This window comes from Motacilla alba, chromosome 20 (genome assembly GCF_015832195.1).
Source record: "Motacilla alba alba isolate MOTALB_02 chromosome 20, Motacilla_alba_V1.0_pri, whole genome shotgun sequence".
Classification (NCBI taxonomy): domain Eukaryota; kingdom Metazoa; phylum Chordata; class Aves; order Passeriformes; family Motacillidae; genus Motacilla; species Motacilla alba.
The window spans coordinates 4,409,962-4,436,309 of NC_052035.1; positions in this window are offsets into that span (position 1 = coordinate 4,409,962).

The window sequence follows — 26,348 nt, forward strand, 5'->3', positions numbered from 1 at the left end:
GACAGCTGAAGAGAGAGCTTGCTCCTTCCAGTAAAAATAAACTCTTTTCTCATCTGGGATCTGAGGGGGCAGTTCTCCTCCTGATTTACATCTGCAGGGCCAGCAGTGAGTACACCAAGGACCTGCTCAAGGCACTGCAGGGATTAACCCGGAGGAAAAAGCTGCTGTGAGCATTGGCACCTCTTTGGGTGTTGAACGCTGAAGTAATTGCTTGGTTTTCATTGTCACTCCGGGCAAAACTCACCTTCACTTTCCCCAAGTAGATGTTGCCTACTTCGGGGTGACCAGTAGAGTCTTTACTGCAACATTCATCAAGTTCAGAGGTGTGGAACAGCTGCCAAATTCTACAGGCACCTTCTGGAGAAGCTGCTCTTCACTTGAGCCTACGAAGAAAATTCTGAAAGCAGCAAACAGCAAAAATGGCATTGCTTAATAAATGGAAAATACAAGACATGTGAGCTATTTACAACAAAAAGCACCAAGGCTCAATGAAGTCGAGGAAATATCCATTAAAATGAAGAATACTTCAAATTACAATTCTTTTCCTTCTCAAATGTGTATGTTTTAATTAAGTATTTTTTGTGTTTTATAGTTCCTACATTATCAGGTCATTTGTAAATTCTGACATCTTTACATGCATTTGAAGCCACATTTCTTCTACTGACAATTAATACTTCATTCAATTAATATTTTTACGTTTACCAGAGCAGTAATAAAGTCTTTCATCTTTACAAAAAAAAGAAAAAAAAACCTTTTAATCATCTCCACTGTTGTGCTGCAGGCAATATTTTGTAGGTGTACTTGGAAGTTGGGTAACAATTGCAGAGCTGGAACTGCCAACACTCTTTCTCCATTTGGAGGAAATTCCAGCATTTTAGTGCCTTGTCTTTAGGAGGAGGGATGTTGCACAAGAACATTGCCCATAAAAAATTGATTTTCCTTTTTTATAGAAATATCAAATCTCTTGTCCCATCCAGTGCACAGGAGCACTAAAGGGACAAGTCCCTGCAGCACCTAATCCTAGAGGATCATTTCCTCCTTGGAGAAGCTGATGCGACAGGCAGCACCCACTGAAGGGCTCCTGAAACAAAAAATAACAAGGAAGCTGGTGTGAACCTCAGCCTTTCCAGGCTTCTTTTCCTTTCTGCAAGGGTTGATTCAAGGAGCTCTGCACACTCGAGGGTGTGAGCAGAGTGTCTCTGTAGTGAAAATTTGCAAAGCAGGCACTGCAAAAGCTCACTGAGACTGAACTGCACAAGGAATTCATGTCAGCAAGGAACAGAAGTACCTGAGAGCATGAACTGCACAATAAATGGCACATGGCTTCCTGGACGGAAAAAAAAAAAAAAAAGGAAAGTTCACAGGGTAAAATATCACAAGAAAGGAAACTGTTTAAACCAAATTAATGACAAGCATATTCTAAAGAAAATGGGGTTTGGCTTAGCAGAAGTAGTTTGAGCCAGGAGTACTTTGCTGGTACAGAGGGAACTCAGGATCCAACTTTGCTTTCATGATGCTGTGCCAACACAGCCCATTATGCAAGAGAGGACTTTTAAATCCTTATTTCAGAAAATAGGTCAGACTGAGCTCAAACACTTCCTTGTAGAAATACAGCTTAATGTGGATTTGAGTGACTACCGTGGCTCAGCGCCAGGCAGCAACTTCAGAGATGTTGCTGAGAAACGTCCTTCAACCTTCTTTTGCTTCAGTCTTCCTTCTTCAGAGAGGGAGGGCAAAGCAACAAGACTGAGAGGTCTCCATCAAGGAAAAAAATCACAGGTTTTTGCCATGGAGTAGCTACATCCAGCAGCTGATGTCTGCTGGAGCTGCTGCTGGACACGAACTGCCTTGAGGGAAGCAGAGGGAGCTGCTGTCTGCAGGTGGGATGAGCAGAGAGCTGAAGCCCTGTCTGCTGCAGACATGGACGTGCCACATCAAAAGCTCATTTCAAACACGGGTCAGGATTGACTGGAGGGGGGACATAGTGGCAAAATCTTTTATCCATCCTAATTTCATGGCTAGATCTGTGTAAGAGCAAGGATGATGATTCTGAAAGGCATCATCACAAAAGTGTTTCATTATTTTGTTGCATTTTTTTTCATAAGGCTTAAAGCTTGACATATCCAATCAATTCTATTTCTCCTGTTACATTGTGGATTAGTTAATTGCAGAAGCAAAAAAGGGAGCCTGATTTATTATGTATAGAGCTTTGGAAAACTACAAAAAGCAGAAGCATAGACAAGTTACCCAGCATCAGTAATGGCCTTCAGCAACGATGAAATGAAACTAACTGTAGTAAAAATGCAAATAAAAAGCAATGTATGAATTCAGGCCTCTATCTTCATTAGAGAATCAATGCAAAATGCATTAATTCAGGCAGCCAAAAGTAAAAAAAAGGGGGGATAAACACAAGTGTGTCCTATCTGTAGCCTTGGCAGCAAAGAAATGTTGCCAAATTCCTACAAATTCCCAACTACACATATGGCAACTTATACCAGGTGGGCTCTAGTAGCCTGTGGCAACAGTTCAGAGAACAAGTCTCCAGGCAAAAAAAGGCCAGTTTTACCTGGAGACAGGAGGAGCCTCTCTTGAAATCTCTTCTGTGATGAGAGTGTGATATTGCCAAGCCCCATCGAACTGAACTTGCACAAAATTTTAACCAGACCTTTTGGCCAGTGCAGAAATCTCCACCATGTCTTGCCAGCTGGCAAAATGCCTGTCCTGCTGCAAGGAGGGCTCCAGCTCAGGGACAGCTCCTGCTCTCAGGCTTTTCAGTCACACTAAGGAGCAAAACTGATCAGCAGCTGCATGAGAAATCCCTGAGAGTAACATCCAGACCCCAAACTACTGCAGATAAAATGTAAGATAAAGTCAACAGCGAAACCAGCTGCTTTTGAGGAATCCATTACACAGCCATCAGCTCATGACAACTCTTGGCTTTCAAAGGCTGAACCAGTGACACAGAGGAGAGAGATCTTTGTGCAGCTGCCGAACCTTCGGGCCCCTTGGTGGGGAAGCAGCTCTGCTGAAGCTGTGAGCCTGCGCAAACCAGAATCAGTGCAGAGAAAATGGACCTCAAACCTGTGCAAACCAGAATCACTGCAGAGAAAATGGACCTCAAACCTGCGCAAACCAGAATCAGAGCAGAGAAACTGGACCTCAAACCTGCGCAAACCAGAATCAGTGCAGAGAAAATGGACCTCAAACCGGTGCAAACCAAACTTAGTGCAGAGAAAATGGACCTCAAACCGGTGCAAACCAAACTTAGTGCAGAGAAAATGGACCTCAAACCTGTGCAAACCAGAATCAGTGCAGAGAAAATGGACCTCAAACCTGTGCAAACCAGAATCAGTGCAGAGAAAATGGACCTCAAACCTGTGCAAACCAGAATCAAGAGCAGGGAAAATGGACCTCAAACCTGTGCAAACCAGAATCAGTGCAGGGAAAATGGACCTCAAACCTGTGCAAACCAGAATCAGTGCAGAGAAAATGGACCTCAAACGTGTGCAAAGCTTTCACTCACTGCCTGTGCACGGGTATGGGTGTGAATCAAACTTCTACACTGCTCTCTGCCAATTAATAACTCCAGATAAAACACACAGGGGAGAGACAATATCAGAGATTTTGTGTGCTCTCCTGCCCTGATAGACATCGTAGCACTTTACTGCTGTTTTACATGTCCAAATATTTGCCTGGATGAACAGACTTAGAATAGTTCGAGTAAGCTGCACTTTGGAAGCTGGATGAGTCACATCATGAAGAAATAGTCTGGGAAAGGTCTACAGCACAATTACAGAGAAATCAAACAAGTCAGCACTAAACAATACATCAAGGGTAGAAATATCCAGATTAGGTTTGCCAAAGGAGGCCTTTTCCCAAGTCTAATATTCATGAAAACTTGTTTCATAAAACAATCAATTGGATTGGAGTGCCTTTTTAAATAATAAAGTGCGTACTTCTTTCTTTGTCTGGACACAGAACATCCCATGTGAAGAAAAAGAAATTGAGCAGTTTGAGCAGAAATCTGCCTGGCATGCTGGGAACACCCTTGAGAACATGACATAAATATTTGAAAATAAGATTTTATACTCTTCTGAAATTCTGCTTGTAGCACACGGAAGCAGGGAAGCACAATATCACACACACACACTGTAAGAGAAGGCTCAGGTTATAATTTTGTGTCTCTCAGAGTGCAGTGAGAAGCCTCACATGCCTCAGAGAGCTGAGTGCAGATTTAGCAGGTTACGGAGATCAATTGCAGACAGAGAATTAAGGAAGCAAGAAGTGATATTCCCACCATTAAATATAGGTTGGAGTCTTAATAAGGCACAAAGTGAGGGGAATGAGAAGCTTTGAAATTGAAGTTATTATGCGCCGCATCAACTACCAAAAATTACATGCTAATATCATTCTCTGGCCTGTCTTCCTCTCCAGTTCAGCAAAAACCCACTCCCCTCAGTCTCCTTCTGCAGGTACAGCTGCTCCTGTCTCACAGACTGGATACCACTCCCTGCTCAGACAGTAGGCTCTTCCCCCTCAAAATGAAACATTCTTCCCAAAATGCCCCAAACCCAACAACTTCACCATGGATTCAGTGACGTTGAGATGTGCACCCAAAGTCACACAACAGCAAAGGTCCAATCACATCAGTAGCAATAAGTATGAAAATGGTGTTTTATGAAGCAAAGAACCTATGGAGAGAGACCTAAAAATAACCCCACAAGCACCATTTATAGAGGAACACCAGACCAAGGTGAAAACTAGAAAGCTGCAAGAACACAGGCAATTATGGGTGACTTTCTTTGCAATCAGGACTTGCAAATTAAGTCCACCTCCTGCCCTGGTGGCTGATTGCCAGGAACAAGTTAATTAACCATCACTAACAAATGTGCTTGTATGGTCTTGCCTAGCCTTTAACTAGCTGGCTCCACCTCTCCCTGGCAGCTTCCCCTGACTGACCTCCTGTAATTGCCCATGGGCCAAATTCATCCTTGGGGAAAGTCTTTTTACCTTTAGTTTGCACCAAGAATTAATTTCACCCTGAAAATATGCCCTGGCGTTTTCCTCACAAACTAAAGGAAATAATAAAACCTTTCTTTTTATTTCCTTTTTTTTAAACCTTCCCTCAACATCACTGACCTTTTCCATCTTATTCCAGCCACTTTCACTTACAGCCAGTTCCTTTTCTTTCAGCTGATTTTTGCAAGCATTTGTTTTATTTTACATGTTGCTCATTGAACTTTTTCCAGTCCATGTGTCTTATTCTAAAACTACAATTCACAAAATAGCCTAATTCTCCAAATGGTGCTGAAGTGAGTGGAATAATTACCTTACTTGTTTTAGGTCTCTGCTGGAATCCAGAATTACACACTTGGAAAATTATGATTGTTTTATCTTCTCTTTTTTTCTTTTCTTCAATTTCACAAGATGTGTGAAAGACAGGTTTTTATAAAGGACATAAACCCAGCCAAAACTATAATTACCACAGACGGAAAAGAATTCAGAGAAAAGATGATTTTATGATTAAGGCATTGGAGTAGAAACTCAGAAATTGAGATTCTTTTTGTGGCCCTGCCAAAACCTCTTTATATAACCTTTGCTGAGTTAATCCCTCTGTTCCTCAAATAAAACACTCTGGCACTTCCCTGCTTTACGATAGCTGCTGCGTAAACACATTCATTCACATTTGTGAGATGTTCAAACACACCAATAATCAGAGAACCACGACGGCTGGGATGGCTGAACTCATCTGGCTGTATTTAATCATCTCTTGTCAGGAGTGAATGCAGCTTTAATCACAGGCACATGGGATGTGGCAGCACTGCTGCTGAGAAACGAGCGCCGTACCAAAGGAAAGAAAAACACGGCAAAAAATTATGTTCTTAACAAAAAATACTTTGCAAATCAGGGCAGCAAATACACAAATGAATTTGAGCATCTCCCCATTCCAGTTCCCCCAAAACAGGGACAGGCTCAAGTCTCTCACTAAAAAAACCTATCAGAGCATCAATTCACATTCCACTGCAGCAGAGGGAAGTCCAGAGGAATTACAGCAGCTCCCAACTTCTATCTTGTTCCCAAGGAAAACTACACACAAGAAATGCTGCTAAAGGCTTACCCACAGTTTTAGAACAACCTTAGGTACAGGGTGACAGAGGAGCATTAGCTCCACGTTGCCAGGACAGGATGAGGATGCTGAACCCTCAGAGCAAATTCCATTTAAAAACTCTGGGGCTGAGCAATGGCTGAAGTGAGAAAACAAGAAAGCCCAGCCCTGCAAGGCTGTAGGGTCACTGCAGGTATGTCACTGTGGCCACCTCAGTGTCCTGCTGGCACCTTTGGGCACGGACTAAGGCCCAGAGAAGGTTTTCATCTGCTGCTCTACTCTGGACCATGCTCGCATCCCACACCTGTATAGAAACTGCAGCTACGTCCTCCCAATCCTTTTCCTGGAGGAAAAGGCAAACTCAGGGGTGTTTCCCTTCTTCTCTCTTCCTCCTCAAACACCAAAGGCTTGGAAGGTTGCTGTGTCAACCGACCCCCCCTTCCTTTTTCATTGCCTTAATAAATTAAGCTGAGTAACAATAGAGATGAGAGAAAGCAGGACAATGTGGTAAATGTAGCAGAAAGAAATTTGAATTGTAATGAGGAGAGCTAATCAGGAAAAGAATGGACTATAGAAAAAAGCACTAATGAGTTTCTAAATAAATTCAAAAGGTTAATATTGTTCTATCTAACAAATATGAGAAGAATCCTAATGTGAAATTAAAGGCCTCACTCCAGTGCCCTTGCAGCCATATGTTAAAGCTGTAACGCCCACTCTATTTACCCCTCTGTCCACCACATCCATCCTCTCCTGATACCTCTCAGGGATTGCTCCTGGAAATGGCACCTTTCAGGTCAGCCAGGACTCTCAATCTCTTTTTTTTCTGTACATCAAAATGCTTGAGCCAAAGTCTCTAAGTCAATGGACAGACTCTCTTTGACTTGCAGAGTTTGCACCAAGATTATTGTGACTCGTTTATGTCAGCATCAACAAAACAGAGATCAAAATGCACTTTTCAAACCATGAGAGGTGTGTGGGTGCTTATGAAGTGATGGATTTGGCGGGACTTAAGCACACTTGTATTCCCTTTTCTTACCACATGGATTTCCAGGGTGAGCAAAAAGCTAATGCAGGTTAACTGAGGGAAGAGCAAGTGAAAATAAAAGTTTGTGGAAGTAAAGAAGTTGGAATGTTTCTTGTTTGTTTCAATTTGTATTATGCCAGTAGTTCAAAATATAAAGCTAAGACTTCCTATGTATAATAAAAAGTCAGACACCTTTATGTATTCCATTGCAAAACATGGTAAAACTATTTCACCCAAAATTTTGTGTGAGAAAGTAACCCCTTTCAAGAATTTAAGAAAAAAATCCAATTTCCAGCAAAGTAATAGACTCACAGGCTTTCCATAAGAATAGAGGATCCGCTCAACTAATTTTTTGCTTGAAGGAAGGAAATAGTGCCATTATAAAATTTTACTCTGAATATAAAATACCAGAATGACATCATACTTAGGGGAGAACTCTGAGCACATTTGTGTGCGTGGCCATCCATCCATCTTCTGCTCTGCCAACCAAACCTACAGGGGAGCGCCGGGGGAAGCTGCACATTTATCTCCCCCTGGTCCCAGGCTGGCAGGAGATGAGCTAGGTGCCATCCCAGAGCTGTGTAACCTCGTTACAATCCCGCTGTGCCCACGCTGACAAATCTCTGTGTGCTCATCCCAGGGGCTCGGGCTGACTCAGAGCCCACTCAGGCTCTGCTCCTCTGCCTGCCCTGCTCACACCCAGCCACGGCCCCAAGGGGCAGAGCTGCAGCTGCTCACTCCTGATCATCAAAGCATCCCTTCATACCTATCACAGGATATGAGAGATGGGAAGATGGGCGCTGTTTTTATTCCAGGCGTGGGAATTATTCCAAAGTTAGAGCAACACTCCCATGCCAGGACTGACTGTGTTATGTATTATTCACAGCAACCTTGCAAAATGCTGCTCAGCCACTCACCTGCCATAAATAATTTTGTTTGACAGGGAGGTTAAATACTTCAGCTTCCTGATCATCTCCTCCCCCTCCTCACAAGGAAAGAGGGCAGTCATGGGCTGCCCTGAGAGGCATGGTGGCAAGGATGTTTAATAGAGACTTCAGTGGAGTGCAAACTTGGTAAACAAAGACGGAATAAAAAAAACCTTGGACCCAAGAGATTGGAATGGGAAATACACCAAGACTTGACAGTCAAGACATGTAAACTCTGTGTGAGTAACCCTCTAAACGTCAGCAGGAGACGTGCACTTCCCCCTGGGTCAGTGGTGGAGAGCTCCCCAGAGCTCCTCAGCGTGTCCAGCCTGACCCACGAGGGAAATAAGATGCAAGGCAGAGGAGCAGCTCATGCTCCTGAGCCCAAGGAGGATGTCCCACCCACTGAGTGTCTCTGGCACTGCTCTCTCTGCAAAAGCTTAAATGCAAAAAGACTTCCTGAGACAAAAGGCACTGTGAGGGAATTGCTAAGTGTGAATAAACAAGACAGTTGCATAGCTCATCATAACCCTAATGATGCTCCCTAAATCACGCAGGCCCATCACCTAGATCTATTGGCCACATTAGCAGACTGCTGAGTGTGGGAAATATGGAGAGGATCATTTTTAAAGGGTTTCGCCTGCAATGCTCATTGGGAACCCTTTGAGATGGAGTCTAAAGCAGATGGTGAAATGGGAAAATTATTCACATTAATTCTTTAGCAGCCTAAAATAAATTTAGAGAATAATGAAATAATGAAAGCCCCATTCAGCCACATTTTTGCTTTTGCAGCAGTCATCAAAGTCCTAACAGGGAGGACCCAATGCTCCTGCATTCCACACACAAAGCTGCTGCGTTAATTGGTTCAAAGACACAAGAGCAGCAATATCCTGGGAAAAAAAAAAATAAGGTCATCCCCTTTCATTAGCTATTGTTCAATGGCCTGATGAAAGAACAAACAAGCTGAAACAGCAAATAAACCTCACAGTGCTGAACACGGATCCCTTTCAAGCTTCCTTCACACACGTGTCCTACGGAAAAACATCTGCTTTGAGCTTCTCATCCACTCTTCAAACTCTTACAATGGGAGAACAATCCTGGCCTTCCATTTTACAGACAAGGAAACTGAGTCCCTGCTTTCGTCCAGAGGGGGAACATCAAAGTCAGGAGTACAGCCTAGCAAATCCAGTCTCAAGTTTTCCTGCTCATTTTGCAGGAGCTCCAGCTCCTTGAGTGACCTGGTGAATCAAACCACAAAAGTCTCCTGAGCTAAACAGTGTCCCCAGCCACATAACATGACTGGTAGCCTGGGAGGTTTTCCTTCACTCAGATGATCCAGAGGATCTGAGCAACATACCCAGGGGAACCTTAGTCCCACAGCAAGAGGTTATACAAAATATTTTTTACCATCTTAAACACAAGAAGCAAATAAAGCCATTGCAGAATTCATAAGACATTCCTGTATGAGTGCAGCACAAAGCTCTGTGAAACTGCTGAAAGCAAATGAGGGAGAATGCAAATGTTTCATATTAAAAATGCTAAAGTTCACTCCTAAAATCACTAACACCAGAGTGATCCAGTATCAAGATATAGTATTTGCTAAATGGAAATCTCCGGCTCATTTTTTTTGCTCAGGATTTTGCTCCTGACACTTCAGAGCCCTGCTGTTTTCCGGCTATTTGATTTCCTAGTAGCTTTTGGCACAGTGTGCAAACCCGACCAAGGCTTCCAAGGCGCGGAGGTTCTCTGAGCCCCTGTCCATGGTGCTGACGCCGTTCTGGCTTTGTCCTCTCGGGTGCACTGCAGGGCAGAGCTCGCTCGCTCAGCGAGAGCCGCTTCACCTCCGGTTTTCCCACCAGGTGAGTGCTGGGATAAGCAGCCAGCTGTGTCAGGATGAACATATGTGACTTGCATCAGCTGGACAGGCTGCCCTGCCTCACTTCCCAGAATCCAGCAACGGTGAGACACCTCCAGCACTGCCCAGTGCCTGCATGGGCTCACCCTGCAGCCCAGGCATAGGGGTGACAGCTGCCAGTGGTGGTGGTGGGAGCTGCTCCCACTGTCTGACCTGGGTCAGGGACTGTGGCTTGGGAAGATATCAAACACCAGCTCAGCTTTGAGCAATGCACTTCTGCTCTTAGTCCATGGGTAGGGACAGCCAGGGGGACTCAGGGGAGCTCATGTTGGCAAAGCCAAGGCACTCAGTGCTGGCCACACACAGCTCAGCTGTGCCCCAAACCGCTTGTCTTTAATTGAAACACAGTTTCTCCATCTCCAGCAGCAGACTCAGAAAATGCCCTGGGCTGAGGATTTCCTGCCCTGCTCCCAAATGAGGAATCCTCCTGGAATGGAGGAGATGGGAGAAAACTTCCTCCGTGTTCCTCTTGTTTCTTCCCAACATTAGCTGGAAGTTCTGAGCCCCGGAAAAAGCACAGCTTGGTAAAGGTCATGATCTGAATGCAGATTATTCATGGACATGAATTTATCTGATGAATTATTCTAAACACATCATCCAGCTGCTGTACTGAGTACATATAGGATGTGCCTCTGCAGCTACTCTAAATACAAAGCAGGGCATTAAATAAGGACAGTCACTTGCTCAGAAGCATAATATTTTATTTGCCACAAATATGCTAATTCTTTAATTTTCAGTCTCTATGCCAGCTAGAAATACAACCTGAGCAAGATAAGTTTTCTTGTAGCTGATTACTAGGTAGCTTATCAAAGTTGATATATTAGATTTTAGGCCCTGGTTCAGTGGTTTGTTTGTTTTTTTGTTTTTTTTTTTTTTAGACTCTTATGCAATTTTGATCCCACGGTAATGGATTTTGAGTTGCTTACAAACATGTCAAGACTATCATCTGCCAGCCATGTCCCCATGCTACTAATTATTTATGCCTAGTGAGTAAATTTATTGGCAGGTTTGTCAGAAAAAGCAATATTATTTTCTAGTGCTTTCTAAATAAATATCAAGGGGCAGGGAACAACCAGTCATTTCAGTGTCTACACTAACCTCCTGGTATGTCTCCAGGCCCTGGACTCCAGTTTAGGGGATTCAGACACTAAAAGCAAAACCAGAGACTCCTTGTCACTTAGCACTTCTTAAGTTTCACCAGTCCTGCTGATAGTGCTGTATAAATCATTGCTAAAAGGCTTGTTTCTGTCACTGTGTCTCTGCTGAGCACAAGTTCCCACTGGGAGGGACCTGGGCATCATTTTCAGTAGGATCTGGAGGTTAGAAAAATGTCTTCTGTGTGCTGTGGGTAGGTCTGGTTGGAGCTAATGGAATTACACAGGAATGACAGGACTCCTCTCCGAGGAGGAAGGCACCAGACCTTGGTCCAAGAGGAATAAACTGCAACTCCCGAAAGCCAGGAGGCTCGGGGGTATCCCCTGGGAACTCAGCGTGTCATTCCTGCTCAGGAGTGCCCTGCACGTGGTGATTGCTCTGACTTCAGCCTCCTGCCCAAGCTGGGAAATGCTCCAGGCTCAGCTGCACAGCTCAGGAGCTGGGACAGATTTCAGCCCAGGGCCACCTCTGAAATCAGCAGCTCTGGGGAATCATCCCCTTCCTGACGAGTTGTAAAAGTATCCCCAGAGGCTCTGAGTGTCACGAGGTGTTTGTAACTCCTGTGGCACTTAGCCATGATAAAGGAGGGATGGGAAAGTTCACTATCACCACATTTTAGAGACAAATTTGCTGTCATCCCTTGGGGTTTGTGACTGTTGCTAGATTTAGTGCTTGAGCCCAACATCAGCACAGAGAAGTTTAGGAGATAGAGAAAACAGAAAAACTATTTTAAAACAAGTGCAACTCTTTGGATCTCCTGAACAGATAGAGTGCATTGTTGGGTCAGGACAAATATTCAATTTGATTCTTATCTTACCCAAACTCCAAATCTCTTTTGTTATCAGTTACTTTCCAAGGCAATGTACAAGTGAGCTCTGAACTTACATTTAAAAACCACAGAAATAAGAGAGCTGTTCTGCTTCCTTCCAAAGGAATTAGCCCAGCCCAGACTCCCAACAACCTTGGGGAAGCTCAAATCCAGAACAAGCCAGAATGAAATTCCAAAACTGCAGAAATAATGGCAGCATCTAAACACTAAAAGTAATTTTTCAGACTTATGAGGGCAGATCAAAATCTAGGAGTGTTCACACCATCAGGATGTAACCCTGCTGTACAAGACTGAGAGGTGTTTTTAGATCTTTGTCAAAAATATTTGGTACAAGGGACTTTTTTTCTCGACATGTTATCTTCACCAGCTCATCCTACCACCTATAAAACTGCTGTTCCATTTATTCCACAGATGAGAGAAACCAAAACCAGCTGTACCTTGGGCCAGACATTTTTCTTGGCCATGTCCAGTCCATGGGGCTCATTAAAATACTTTGATATAATCAACCCTTTGAAAAAAATACACATTTATTAAGTGGAAGCTGATCAGAAGAAAGATTCACTTTCATATATTCTCTTGATTTTGAAAAAAAAAAGGTCAGAAAAATATTTTTAAAGTTCAAATAAAAACTGCTCAAAGCCAGATGAAGTATCTTCTTAGAAATGCAGGAAAACATTCATTCTGTTCAAGTAAACAAAATTAATTGGCATGTTCCCTTTCCACTCACACCAGGGGGGGACCACAAGTGGACAGCAGGGCAGATCCTCAGGATGCTCCCCTCCAGATCTGTGGTTTTTGTATTAAAGTATCCCTGTACTTCTCCGAGCTTTGAGAAAAATGTATCTTTATATTTAGAGAAGTAGCCTGGACTGATTAAAAACGCAAAGTCAAAAATTACCTGGGCCTTGTTGCTACAAGGCAAGGTTGGGGCATGAAATTATCACATCTTAAAAACATCCTTCCCCTGTGGCCAGAGCACCACCATCTGAAGGAATCTTGTGGTGGCAAAGTACACAGAGCATCCCCAAAACCTGCAGGGATATGATGGAAAACTCCAGCACAATAAAATGCTTTTCCTGTTAGAAGCATGAAGGCCTGGGGCTTTCTCTTCTATATCTCAATTTCCTACTCATCTTCTTTTATAGCCCAGAGACAGCACGGACCCAGTGGTCTTCAAGAAGGAAAACAGAAGAAAGGAAAATATAACCACCTCCACCTTTGTTGCTCCCAAACCCACTCATTATTTCCACAGTGAGTTCATTGTGTTCAGACACATGCCAAGAGCAAGCCAAGGCCCCTGGGAAGCTCCAGAGGACACCTGAATATTTGTAGGCACAAACATAGCCCTCCAGATTTCCACACGGAGGGGCTGTGAGTGCAAAGGGATCACCCAACAGGGTTTGGGTGCTGTGGGCTTGGAACAAACATCAGCTCTTGCAGTGAGGTGGGTCTGAGAGCACAGACAGGTTTAACTCTGAGCAGGATGGGTCATGCTATGCAGGGTACACATGGGAAATAAAAGAGAAACTGAAAAATGAAACTGCTTCCAACAGCATCTTTATCCAACCAGCAGAAAAGCAGCTGCTCAGCAGTGGGCTTTATTGACTGGGTGATTTGTGGGACCTGGGCAGCCCAAACCCAGGGGATCCCACTAAAAATACTCCTAGCAGGACATCAGCACAAGTGCCTTCAGCACAAGCACTTTCAGGTCTGTTTTTACACAAGGAATGGGAAGGAGGAAGGAAACAAATGAAATAGAAGGAGCAGAACAGCACAGCGAGACAGCAGCACGGGTGACAGGAAACAATTTATAACTTACTTGAGAGTCTTCTCTGAGTCATCTGTTCTGCAGCTCAGACAGCAGTGCAGGTCTGCCCGACTGTGTTACACCCAGACACACAAGCACACCAACACTCCAAGCTGTTTGGAGACACCTCCTTCATCCTGGGCGGTGGGAATGTTCCAACAAGCCACATTCATGGTGATTTGTTCCTGTGCTTAGAGTCAAACACAGGTCGTGGCAAAATTCAGGTTATCATGACCAGAAAAAAGGGGAAATGGCTGTAATTCCATGGAAAATTTTCTTACAATAAATCAATCAATATGAGCTGAGATTCACAACTCTTTGTGCCATATGTTAAAGTCAGAAATAAAAATGCAAAAGACTGTCCCCAGGACACATCTGCACCATTGTTCCATGCTAACTTGAGAGAGTGGTGCTTTAGATCAATAAGCTCTGGCCTCCAGAGCTCTGGGGAACTGAAACACAATGCTGCTGTTCCCCAAGATCCTCAAATAAATCCCAGCACCTAAGCATGGAAGTGTCCCCTTGGAACTCATGAACCACCATAGAATCATGGAATATCCTGAGCTGCAAGGGACCCACAGGATTACCCAGCCCAGCCCCAGCCCTGCACAGACCCCCCAACAGCCCCACCCTGGGCATCCCTGGCAGCGCTGTCCCAACGCTCCTGGAGCTCTGGCAGCCTCGGGGCCGTGCCCATTCCCTGGGGAGCCTGGACAGTGCCAGCACCCTCTGGGCAAGAACCTTTCCCTGAAATCCAGCCTGACCCTCCCCTGGCACAGCTCCACCAAAGCCTGGGGACCAGGAGGCTCTCAGGAGCCTTGTGACACCCAGCAGCTGCACTTTGCATGCCCCTCCCTGTGGTTTGGGCTGGTCACAGTCTGTGTGCAGACCTGCTGCTTCTCCCTGCGCACCAGGATGGCAGTGCCAGTCCCTGCTGCTGATGGGGTTCAGAGCTATTTCCCACTCTGGGGACAATTAACTGGCTGTGCTGAGTCCAGGGAGAAACTGAAAGAAGGGAGTTAAAGAGAAAAACTCAAAGGAAGAAGTTGTCCCTCACTGTGTGGCTGCATGGGAACTACACATTAAATTTACACCCACAAAACCATGTAATAATTACCCAGGCCTTCTGTTTGCACGGTAATTACACTGAAATGGTTTAAGGAGGAGAAAGAGAGTCTCAGATATCAGCTCTGCTGGGTTTCTAGTCACTGCCTCCACCTTAAGTTCCTTTTTCCTCTGCAGAAAGGGGGCACTCCAGCTCGTGGCTTCCCCTGGCTGTGACCACCGGGACCTGCTCCAGGTCTGTGGGATGTCACTGCCCAGGATGGGTTGTGGGGAGCTCAGAGCCTCCTGCCCCATCAGTGACAGCTGGGCCACATCAGCAGGTGCCACCCCACAGGCTGCAAAGGTGCCACCAGCTGTCCAAACAGCACTTGGTGGCTCTCTCAAGAATATTTAATGCATTTTTCAAATCCACCAGAATACACTCTCATTAGCTGTCTGGTCTCTCCCATCTGCACCAAAGAAAATTCCTCAATTCCCAAAATCAACTGCTGCCTGGGTTCAGCTGGGACCAAGCACAGTGGCTGCCCCCATGGGGATGGGACTGTCCCCACTGTCCTTGTGGCAGACAGGGAGCTTCAAAGCCCACGGGTGACCACACTGAAAGGCTCCACTTCAAACACCAACACAAGCTCCCAGCCTGAGGCATTCAAATTCAATTACCAGGGACAGCTGGATTCGGGTCTGACACAGGATCTGGAGAAGGGAACGCTGCAAGCTGGTTGGAGCTGGGGAATGGATCTCCCAGCCAAGGATTATTTATATGTCTTAAGGTCTCACAGACTCTGCTCTGCCAGCCTTGGCTGGCCATGCCACCAAAGCCCACAGGACATCCTCCTGGGGACAGTCCTCAGTTCCAGGGACTGCTTTGCCATCTCCATGATTTTGGGAGGCCATATGGGTGACCCACGTTTCAGGGGTCACACGTGGCAGTGGGACAGGAGGACACGGGTACCTGAGCACACACCCTGGCTCAGGCTGGCTGCTGCTGCTGGTACCCCCCAGCATTGCTGCAGGAGCATCCTCCAGCCCACGACCAGACAACACGAGCATGCAGGTGACAGATTTCACATTTTCTGTTGGCAATGAAATTCAATCTCACACAAATAATTGCGTTTGTTTTCCCCACGGTTCCAATCAGGCATAACCAGCTATCGAAAAAGCCAAATGCTCATCAAATTTGCTTCTCCTCTCATTTCCAATGCTGTCAGTTGCAAATTCCTTTCCTGGATGGGTGCTGCTAACTTAAAGACTTGGTGTGTGCCAGTTCTCAGTGAGCCAGACCAAAACTGGGGGGAACAGGTATCTTTAAACATAGGAACAGACATTTTTAAACAGCATTTCTGTTACAATAATAGACAGGAAAATTCAAGCAGCTCCAAAGCCGCGTTTGGGATGCAGCTCGAGCTCCTGCTCAACCCCCAGGGAATTCACAGCTGCTTTAAGGGCTGGTGGAGAGTTTATTTTGAAGCACACACATATTGTCCAAGCTAAAGGGACACTGGTGCCATGTGATAGCAAGGGGACCCCAGGCCGGTCCCTGTGGGGTGGCACCAGCATCACACCCAGAGCTGGGCGTGGGGCACCCAGGGGCGCAGCTGCCACCCCAAAACCCGTCCTGGCAGGGGATTTTGGGTGGTGTTCCCTCCGCAGGTGCCGTGCGTGGGGCTCTGTCCCCCTCTGGTGACCGCGACACGCAAGGACACAGCGGAGCCAGCCCGGGGGCTCGGGGGGACCTGGGGCTGCCACCGCAGGGCAGGACACAGACACGGTCACAGCACCGAGAGGGAGAAGGGGAAGGGAGGGGAAAAGAAGAGAAAAGAAAAGCAGAGAAAAGAAAAGCAGAGCAAAGCAAATCAGAGAAAAGAAGAAAAGAGAAGAGAAGAGAAGAGAAGAGAAGAGAAGAGAAGAGAAGAGAAGAAAAGAAAAGAAAAGAAAAGAAAAGAAAAGAAAAGAAAAGAAAAGAAAAGAAAAGAAAAGAAAAGAAAAGAAAAGAAAAGAAAAGAAAAGAAAAGAAAAGAAAAGAAAAGAAAAGAAAAGAAAAGAAAAGACAGCGACCAAAAGATAGGAAAGAGATGGAAAAGAAAAAAAATTAAAAAGAGGAAAAAAAGGGAGGCAGACAAAAAAGAGGCAAAAAGACAAAATAAGAGGAATGAAGGAAAAAAGTAAAGAGGGAAAGGGAAGGCAATGAGGAAGGGGAATGGAGCTCAATGGAAAAAGGTCATTTAAAAAAGCAATTCAAACCCCTCAGGCAGGGAGCACTCCAGGGCTGTTTCTGCACATTCCCCAGCGGGAGCACAGGCAGAGAAGCTGCTCGGAAAATCCCCACAGGAAGCAGGAGATGCTCTGCTCCCCCGGGAATAAATTCTGTCTGTGGAAGTTTGTCCTGCAGAGAAAATGCCACCAGCAGCCTGGAAGGGAAGTCACCCCTGCTCCACATCCAAAGGATGAGCTTTGTGCCACTCCTGATCCCAGCTAACAAAAAGGAAAGGCAGGAATGCTCCCCTGAGAGCAAAACCATCCTCTGAGAGATGTAAACCCCACAGTTTTCCATAAAACAAAGTATTATATGAGTGCTTTTTGGCCAGTCCAACTTTTAATCTACACAAATCACACTGGAGATGCATCAGAGCTGATTTCACATGATTTACATAATTTTTGTGGGATTAAAAGACCTCGAAGAAATCCTCAGGGCTCACAGCTCCTGGTATCCACTGCAGCACACACAAGTGAGAGACACATGGAAAACAGGCAGTTTTTCAGCTGGGTTTTGTGGGGGTTTTGCATTTAGGGTTGCAGAGTGTTGTGAAACAATATTTATCTTCCTGTCCCCTTTTGCCTCTGTCTTTTGCTTTAGAGGCAAGAGCCCAAGAACCACACTTTGTAACCTGATTCTTCTGCAAATTCTTCATATTTAGTTTATCTTGAGTATTTTAGAGATGCTTAAAATGGGTAGATTTTGGCACTGTTTTTTCACAAATGGTGAAAACCATTGTACCAGGCTCAGGTACAGTTTTTGTACAGTGAAAATGTTGACATTTTTACCATCTCCCAGCCCTAATTGCTTTGTTGACATCATTATCCTGTCATTAAATCTGTGGTTTGAAAGTTTTAAACCTTCCCTTGTGATTGAAGCCCCTTTTTTAAAGGGCAACCTGGAAGGGAGAGGTCTGCTTTACACTTCCACTATCTGCTTCAGCAGATCAGGAGGTTTTTCCTCCCTGGAAAAAGTGTCCTGCAGAAACCACTGAGGGCCAGCACTGCAGGGGTGGCAAGGGAGAAATGTCACCTCAGCCTCATCCCTACCCTGCTGCAGGGTCCCAGAGCTCCTCCAGGTCAGTGACAGCAGCTCTGCAGAGCTCCTGGGAGAGCCTCTAGATCTGGTCTAGAACCATCAGAAATAAAGCTCTTGGAATCCAGTCCCAGAATCATAAAATCTCCTGAGCTGGAAGGGCCCCACAAGGATCAGCAAGTCCAACTCCTGGCCCTGCACAGCACAACCCCAGGCATGGTGCAAAGATTTCCCAGCCCAAGGGTTTTGGCTGGGAAGGAGGTGCACTGAGGAGGTGATAGGTTAGTTCATTCATCCCCACAAAACCTTAGGAATCAGCATTTTCCCATCCCTACTAATTTTCCCCCCACCTTCTCTGTTTACAGCAGTGTTTGGTTGCTTCATGTGTCGTCTGGTGGTGTCCTCTAGTGGCTCCCTCCTGCACAAGAAGCATCACCTTCCCTGGCTAAAATGATGTCAGCTGCATTGTAAAAGCACTTGGGGGGAGGGAAACCACAAATTTCGACATGCCTCAATGGAACAGCAAAATAGATGGCATTCTTCTCCTTCATATTTATGTGTTTTAAAGTTACAGCAAAGTTCACTCTGTCCTAATATTAAGGCAAACTTATGAAAGGTAACAAACAGCAGCATGACTCAATATTTTTGAAGTGATGGCTTTCTATAAATAAGGGGGAAAAAAATCAGAAATGGCCAGTAGAACTATTAATTAAAATACGAAAGCAGATAAATTATGAATAGTGGTGTCATGTATTCATTAGGATTCTACAAATGAAAAATATCTCTCCCGGTTATTCCTTTGATGAATCTAGCCCAAATATACTTGAACTGCAACATGAAAAATTCAGGATGCTCGTATTTCATTCTGTATCTGGCAGCCTCAGATCCCCAAATCTCAAAGCCAAGAGCTGCAAGTGCCCAACCCCAGCACTGGTACTGAGCTTTTCCTCTGGCCTTGGACAGGCTTTTAAGCTGGTCTTAAGAATATCTCTAATAGGATTATGGAATCACAGAATGGTTTGGTTGGAAGGGACCTTAAAACTCATCCAGGGCCACCCCTGCCCTGGGCAGGGGACACCTTCCACTGTCTCAGGGTGCTCCAAGCCCTGTCCAGCCTGGCCTTGGGCACTGCCAGGGATCCAGGGGCAGCCCCAGCTGCTCTGGGCACCCTGTGCCAGGGCCTCAGCACCCTCACAGGGAAGGATTTTTTCCTAGTGACACCAACCTGTGCTCAGCACAGTCCCATCAGTGAGCAGGATGTATTTTGAGGCTCTGTGAAGCAAAGGAAGGATGTAGAAGCCAGGATGGAAATCACTGCAGGAAGGAGAGTGAGAAGAGAGCTACAGGCTTGTGTCTTCCAGGTAAATCTCCTTTTGTGCAAGGTAGATTAAAGAAAGGAAAGAATGGGTCCACATGCTGTATTATGCAAGTATCCTTGAAATACAACTGCAGAGGCATAGATGTATAACACACTACTGTGGAATTTTAGGTCAAATGTTTTCTGAAAGCACCTAAGCCTATCCTGAAGAACCAGAACCCAGCATGCCACTGAAGCACTGAACTGCCATCTGGGGCCCCTAAGACACCTCAACACCAAAAAGAAAATCAAAACCCAAAACAACAATAACAAAAAGCCAAAAAAACCCCCCAAAACCAACTCCAAAAAAAAGACAAAAACACCCCAACCTCAAACCAGCCACCATGTCGCTAATCTAAAATTCAGAGCTCCACTGCACAGTGACTTTTTCACCTCGCTGCTGATTATTGTCCTGTGCTGGTCCCCTCACCCCACCTGCGGGTTCAAGGCACTCCCAGGGGTGGAGGAGGAGGAGAAAGGGTCACCAAAGCCTCCTGCCACAGCCAGGGCCTGTCCCAGCCCAGCAGCCCTTCTTGCTCACACAGAAAAGGTTTCCTCTAAGCATTCCAGTGGAGCTGCTGCAGTGTACGAGCAGTTGTTAATAAAAGACACGCTCCCCCCTGGGCTTTGTCAGCTCTGCACTTCAAAGCTCATTTTACACACAGGCCAATGCTGTATTTTCAGAAGAGAATGTTAACATGAGCTCTTTAGTCAGTTGAATAAAAGTAGCAGGAAACCCCCCCCCCCCCCTTCCTTCTCCCATCAAATTAAAAACAAAAAATAAATCAACAGTCTCTTGGCAGCCTCGGATGGATTTGACAGGAACACACCCTTTGTAGGGTGGATATAAATCCCAAGATCCCAAGCTCTGTGCATGTGATTTTTATTTTTCCACTGCAAAATAAAAAATGAGACCAACTGTCAGAGACCAAGGAATAAGGATTAATAACCAACATTCCCAAGGGATATTTGATGGCCTCAACTTTTTGTATTAAACACAAAGGTTGTACTGATACAGGCTGAGAATTGCCTCAGACAGGTGAGAATGCAGCCCAGACAGGTGATGCCCATTTCCTGGTGGGTTTTTATCTCACACCTCTCACTCAGATTGCTCTGCAGAGGCCAATGTTTCACTCTCTTCTCAGCCACCAAGCAAACAGTTACTCTTGCAGCTATGAAATCAAAAGAGAATTAAAATAAAATATATATTACTACTAGTGATTTGGACAGTTAATTACAGTTAATTAAGCTTATATTTACTGTAATTACTGAATAATTTATATCACCATGGAGGTGACAGAAACTGCATAAAGAAATGAGAATGATTTAAAACTATTTTAAGTGCTTGGAATGTCTAAGAAGCATTTTTTAAGATATAATTAAATTTAGAATCTTTCAATGTAACACTAAGTTACCTTAAGCTCTGTCTGGGCTAATATTTTTCCTAGCAATTAGACAGCAGTTGATGATGCAATTACACTCGCATGTATAACTTTTGTGCAAGCAATATAATTTTTTATTAGAAATATTCAGAAGACATAATATGTGTGAAGTAGTTACATTAATTTTTTTCTATCATTTTCCCCAGACACATTTTGTAGCTCCAGTGCAGGTCTCTGCATAACAAAAAGGTGGGGTGAAGGAGGCAAAAAGGAAAGGAGTCAAGAAAAGCAATTAATGCACGGTAACTCTCCTCAGAAAGGACTATCCCAGCCTCCATCAGAGGAGTCTGTGGTAATGGGGAATTTGAAATTAAGAACAATATCACCCATGAGAATAAGAAGATTAAAAGTTAAAGAAACCACAATAAAAAAAATTAATGACATTTTGTTTGTTTTCCAAATCTCATGATTTGAAGATTATGATTCAGTGGGCTGTGGGGAAGGTTGGTTTCTTTTTTTGTTTCCTACTTTATTTCCTGAGCTGGCAGCACTGCAACTTTGGAGCAGCAACCAAAACCCCTTTGGAAAAGATTGTCTTTGGACTCGGCCAGGGCCAGGTTTCCTCCCTCAGGAATCCAGGAATCTGCCCTGGCTCCACCCTGCATCCTGTGGGAATCAAACTGCTCCAGCCCAGCCAGACTGGGCCTGGGGTAAGAAAGGCTGAGGTGGCATTTGGGGCAAGATCCAAGGGAAGCAACTCTCCAAGTCATCCTGAAGCTGGAATATTCTTTCCAAGAGCTGGCAGGCTGTGCCAGCTCTGCCTCCCGCTCTTTCTGCTTTTGTTTTTCCACTTGGACCAGGCTTCCAGCTGATCTGGTGGGCCAGGCTGCCCAGCCTGTCCAGATGCCAGTCAGCTCTGAAAAGGGTCATTCAGATCATTAACAACAGCTAGAATGTGAAGAGTTAAGATTTATCAGTGGATCAGGAAACAGCAGATGGAAAAAAAGCCCAAAGACCACACCATCACTCACCACTAATAAATGTTTCTCTGTAGAAAATGGAAATCTAATGCAAAGAAGCATTTATTATCATCCATCATGGTGCTCCTGCAGCATCTCTCCCGACTGTACCCGGGGAGTGCAGGGTCCCAGAGATGCAGCAGTCTATCACTGCTTTCAAAATGAGAAAATTCTCCTAAAATCTATCCCACACTGGCTTCCCTTGCTCTTCTGCAGCACCTGCATTTCCACTGAATGCCCTAACATCACTGCTGTTGACTTCCATGACCAGGAGAGAGCTTCAGGTGGTTCTGAAGGCCAAAGGCTGGGATCTTCAGGGGACTCTGACAGCCTCAGGTCTATTTACTGAAAGATGTAAATATTTAAGCAGCCATTTAACCACTGAAGCCCAGGGGATGCCATCAGCCAACACCAGGCTCCTCTCCAGAGCTGCCTTTGGGCTTGCAACCCCCTGGATGACTCCAGCATCCCCACGCTGCAGGTGCAGGCAGCCCTTCCTCCAGGAACCATCAGCTGAGGGCTGCAGACCCTCCCTGGCTGCTCTGGGGATGCAAACCCCACACAATTCCTGCACACACCCTCAGAGCATCCCTTGGCAGCTCCAGTTTGCTAACTAGGCATTGCTCAGCCAGTGATTTGGCAGATGTGGCACTGGGCAGGTTCTCATCTGCTGACATGAGTATCCCTGCTCTGCAATGCACCAGGGGGTACCAGTTCTGGTCACTTTGCTCACTGCAATTTACAGGTTTAAATATTCCTTTAATTGAGGGTTATTGTGGTTCTAGAATGGCCGTGCTCAAGGGAAAAAAAAAAAAAAGTTGATTGATCAGAATCAAAAGAACCCTAGCATTTTCAATTCTAGCTATTAAACAGAATACCCAGATTTCCATGTCTTCTCACAATATACTGATAAATATACTCCAATATACTTGGAAATAGGCAGTTGTTTTTACCATGGTTAATTGCCAACACTCAGGTTGTTAAAGAGTAGAAGAGGAGCAGCCAAACACCCTGACCCCTGTGCCCTGCAGCAATTATTTCTTTCCCCTTCATGACCAGAGATGTGATCAGCTAAAAAGCCAGGGAATTCACATAGTGAGGAGATCCAGTGGGTAACTAGGATGGAAACATCGACAGAATGTTCAGAAATTGTGCTGGCAGAAGTGCCTGGAGGCACGGGGCAGGTATGGAGCAGCTGAGGTGGATTTACAAGGAAACACTGGATTGTGAGGGGAGCAAGGCAGAGGACAGTGACCATGAACACGAGGCCAAGTGGAAGGGCAATGCAGGGCTCCAGGGGAATGGCCTGGGAGCAGAGAGGTAGAAAAGTGCAGAGAATCAGAAGGAAATGAAGCAAAGCAGAATGTCCAGAGCAGGGAGATGAAATGAGCCAGCTGTGCCCTCCACAGGCACCAGGTGAGCTGCACCAGCCAGGGTGAGCCCAGATTGAAAGCATGGACCTGATGGTGAGGGGCAAATCTAGGATTTAGCAGGGCACCAGCCCCCTGGATTCCCACCTTCAACAATGCTCCCTGAAAGGGTGGTCAGGCGTTGGGACAAGCTGCCAGGGAGGTGGGGAGTCCCCATCCCTGGAGGTGTCCAAGGAAAAGCTGGATGTGGCACTCAGTGCTCTGGTTTAGCTGACAAGGTGGGATCGGTCACAGGTTGGACTCGGTGATCCTGGAGGTCTTGTCCAACCTAAATAACTCTGTGATTCTGCAACAGCCCTGCAATGCTCCTCAAGTAATGCCCCCAGCTAAACCCCAGCAGTTTCACTCGCTGCCCCAGGGCAAACCCCAGTGCAAAGAGCACTCAGAGCACACCCAGAACCCGGGCTGCACGCCAGTGACCCTGCTGGAGAGCTGGAGAGTCTGCTCCAGATGGGAGCTTGGGATTCTGGGATTCAACCAGGACTGGCCTCCAAAAGCAACTGTGTTACTTACGGATGGAAAATCACAACCACAAGCACCATTTCCTTAATTTACCCACCCAGCAGCATTTGGGGTCAGCTGACACCTTCCTACACTCAGGCTGACTTGTCCTGTTCCCTTGTGTGAGGTGTTCCTGTACCATTTTGTCATGGAAGCCAATCAAATACTTCTGACTTTTCAAATACAACAAGACACCAGGGGCTGTGCAGAGAACGAAAGGTTCCAAAGAACTCTTGAAATTAAGTGTGGGAATGACCTGAACAGCAGCTGGAAGCACTGACAACAGAAAACATTTGCAGGCAAAGAAGTGATGAGACAAGCAGTTTAAACGATTCCAACCTTATCTGAATGAAGGTCTGAGGAAGAGTTAGGAGAGCTTATTCTAACAAATTGGAACAGATTTCTAAGGGATGCAGTAGCTTTCCCATCATTTCCTATCTTTCAAAGAAGATTGAATTTTATACACACATACACATATTTTCATTCCAGGTCAACCAAAAGTTTTTGGGGTGGACACATCAGTGACTGAAATCCTATGACTTGTGTTAGTCAAGAAGTTAGCCTGGGTTATTACATTAATGTCCCTGCTTCTCTTAAAAACCTATGGCTGCACTGATAACTTCATTTAGAATTGGAAAAAAGCCTTCATTTAAATTATAACAGCAATTCAACCTATGAATGTAGTCAAATCCATGACAAAACTCTTATACATTAAATAAGAATATACAACCACTGAAGTTTAAATAGTATTTGATTGCAACTGTAAATAAATTGTGGAATGCTGTAAGGCCATTTTAAAAATCCACTATTTTTATCTGATAGAGAATATGAGCCAAACAACAATCTAAAACCCCCCAAATTCCAGAGACAACACACAGATATTTTACAATTAATTTCTGGGGGAAAAAAAACCCGCCTATTTTAATTACAGAAAAAAGTTTCCTGACACAAAACCAGTTCTAGAGGCTGAAGAATTCCAAGAACACTTTTCATATTTACCCACTTTGAACTTGTTACATCAGAATTTTCAAGTTTCCTGGTCTTTTGCTGTAAGCTTTTGGGAACTTTGGCTGGCTCTGGTGCACATCAGCTGGGGTAGCACAAGGGTCACCATGAATCCTGAACAGTTTCACAGAGCATAAAAATTAACAGAGGCAAAGACTATGAGGGCAGGGGCTATAAATATAAAAATTAACAAGGGGAGCACTCTGTCATTAAACAGGGATCAAGGAACAAGCTCAAAAGCTGGCGTGGGATCAGGAAGCTGTCACAGTAATTGAGGTAATTAGTGAACCGTGGTGATGAGTGTTCTGGCTCTCCTGGACACTTCTGCCTGAGCTCATGGGCCATGCTGCCTTTGGGCTGCACAGTCCCTCTCTGCCTCGTGTCAACACTTGTGTTTCTGCAAGTGCACAGCACCCAGGAGCTGCAGCTTATGTCTGCAGAAAAGCTCAGGCTGCCATCAAAATGCCAGAGCAAATCCCATTTTATTAACAAGCATTGAACCACCTGAACTCTCCCCATGCCCCCCAGGTTTGGCTGGGACGCCTGTCATTAGAGAGTTAATAGGTGAGCCATGTTCAAAACATGGAGTTCTTTTGATGCCTGAGCCGTTCAAAATCTGAGTTATTTGGAAAATGCAGCCCCGTGTTTAGTGGGATAAAGTCTCAGCTCTCCAGAATGAGCCCTCACCCCACAGCACTGAGGAGCTGCAAGAAAAAAGCTCCATCACCTGTGGGACTTGAAATGGCACAGCCTGACCCAGCAAGGAGCTGCACAGGGTGACAGGGCTGAGAGCAAGAACATCAGACTGGGAGACAAAGTCCCAAAGTGGCTGACAGGGTACAGAAACCCATGACCTGCTGGAAACAGAAACACGCCCAGGCTGGGAACCACAGGGCAGCAAACAGCAGGAAAACATGAGGCAACAACAGGCAAAGAGTGTGAGGTGGTGGTAAGGAGGTGGGTTTTAGCCTCTGTTTGGATGGATGAAGGACCTTTAGAGAAGATCCTAGTAGTCAGATCACATGAGGAAGGGAAAAGTGAGCAATGTTACCCAGGAGAGAACAGTGGTTGCTTCACAAGTCTCCTCTGCCCTACTGAATTTCTCTCCTACTGCCAACCTAACTAAATAACCCTCCTCCAGAGCTACGAAAAAATACTATATTTTTTTCTTTTTCCAAATGGTAAACCAGGATGTTTAATCAAAATATTAATTTGGCAGTCCAAATAAAGCTCTAAGCATCTTTTCAGAGGAAATTAGGAGATCTCAGAAAGCTGCAGCTGGCCCAAGAGACTCCTCTATCAAGAGCCAGTTTCCCAGGCTCCTGTCAAGGAGACACAACTCAGACTTCTTAACTCCCAGACCATGGAGGAGCTGACAACATCTTCTCCTCATTTACTGTGCTAAAAAGCAGCCTCTGAAGAAGACACTGTGCTCTCTTGGTGCATTGGCTTTCATTCTGGTATAACAATTTCCTGTGCCATGTCTATCACATGGCTTTGTTCTGCAGGACACATCTTTAAGATATGTCAGTGGAATT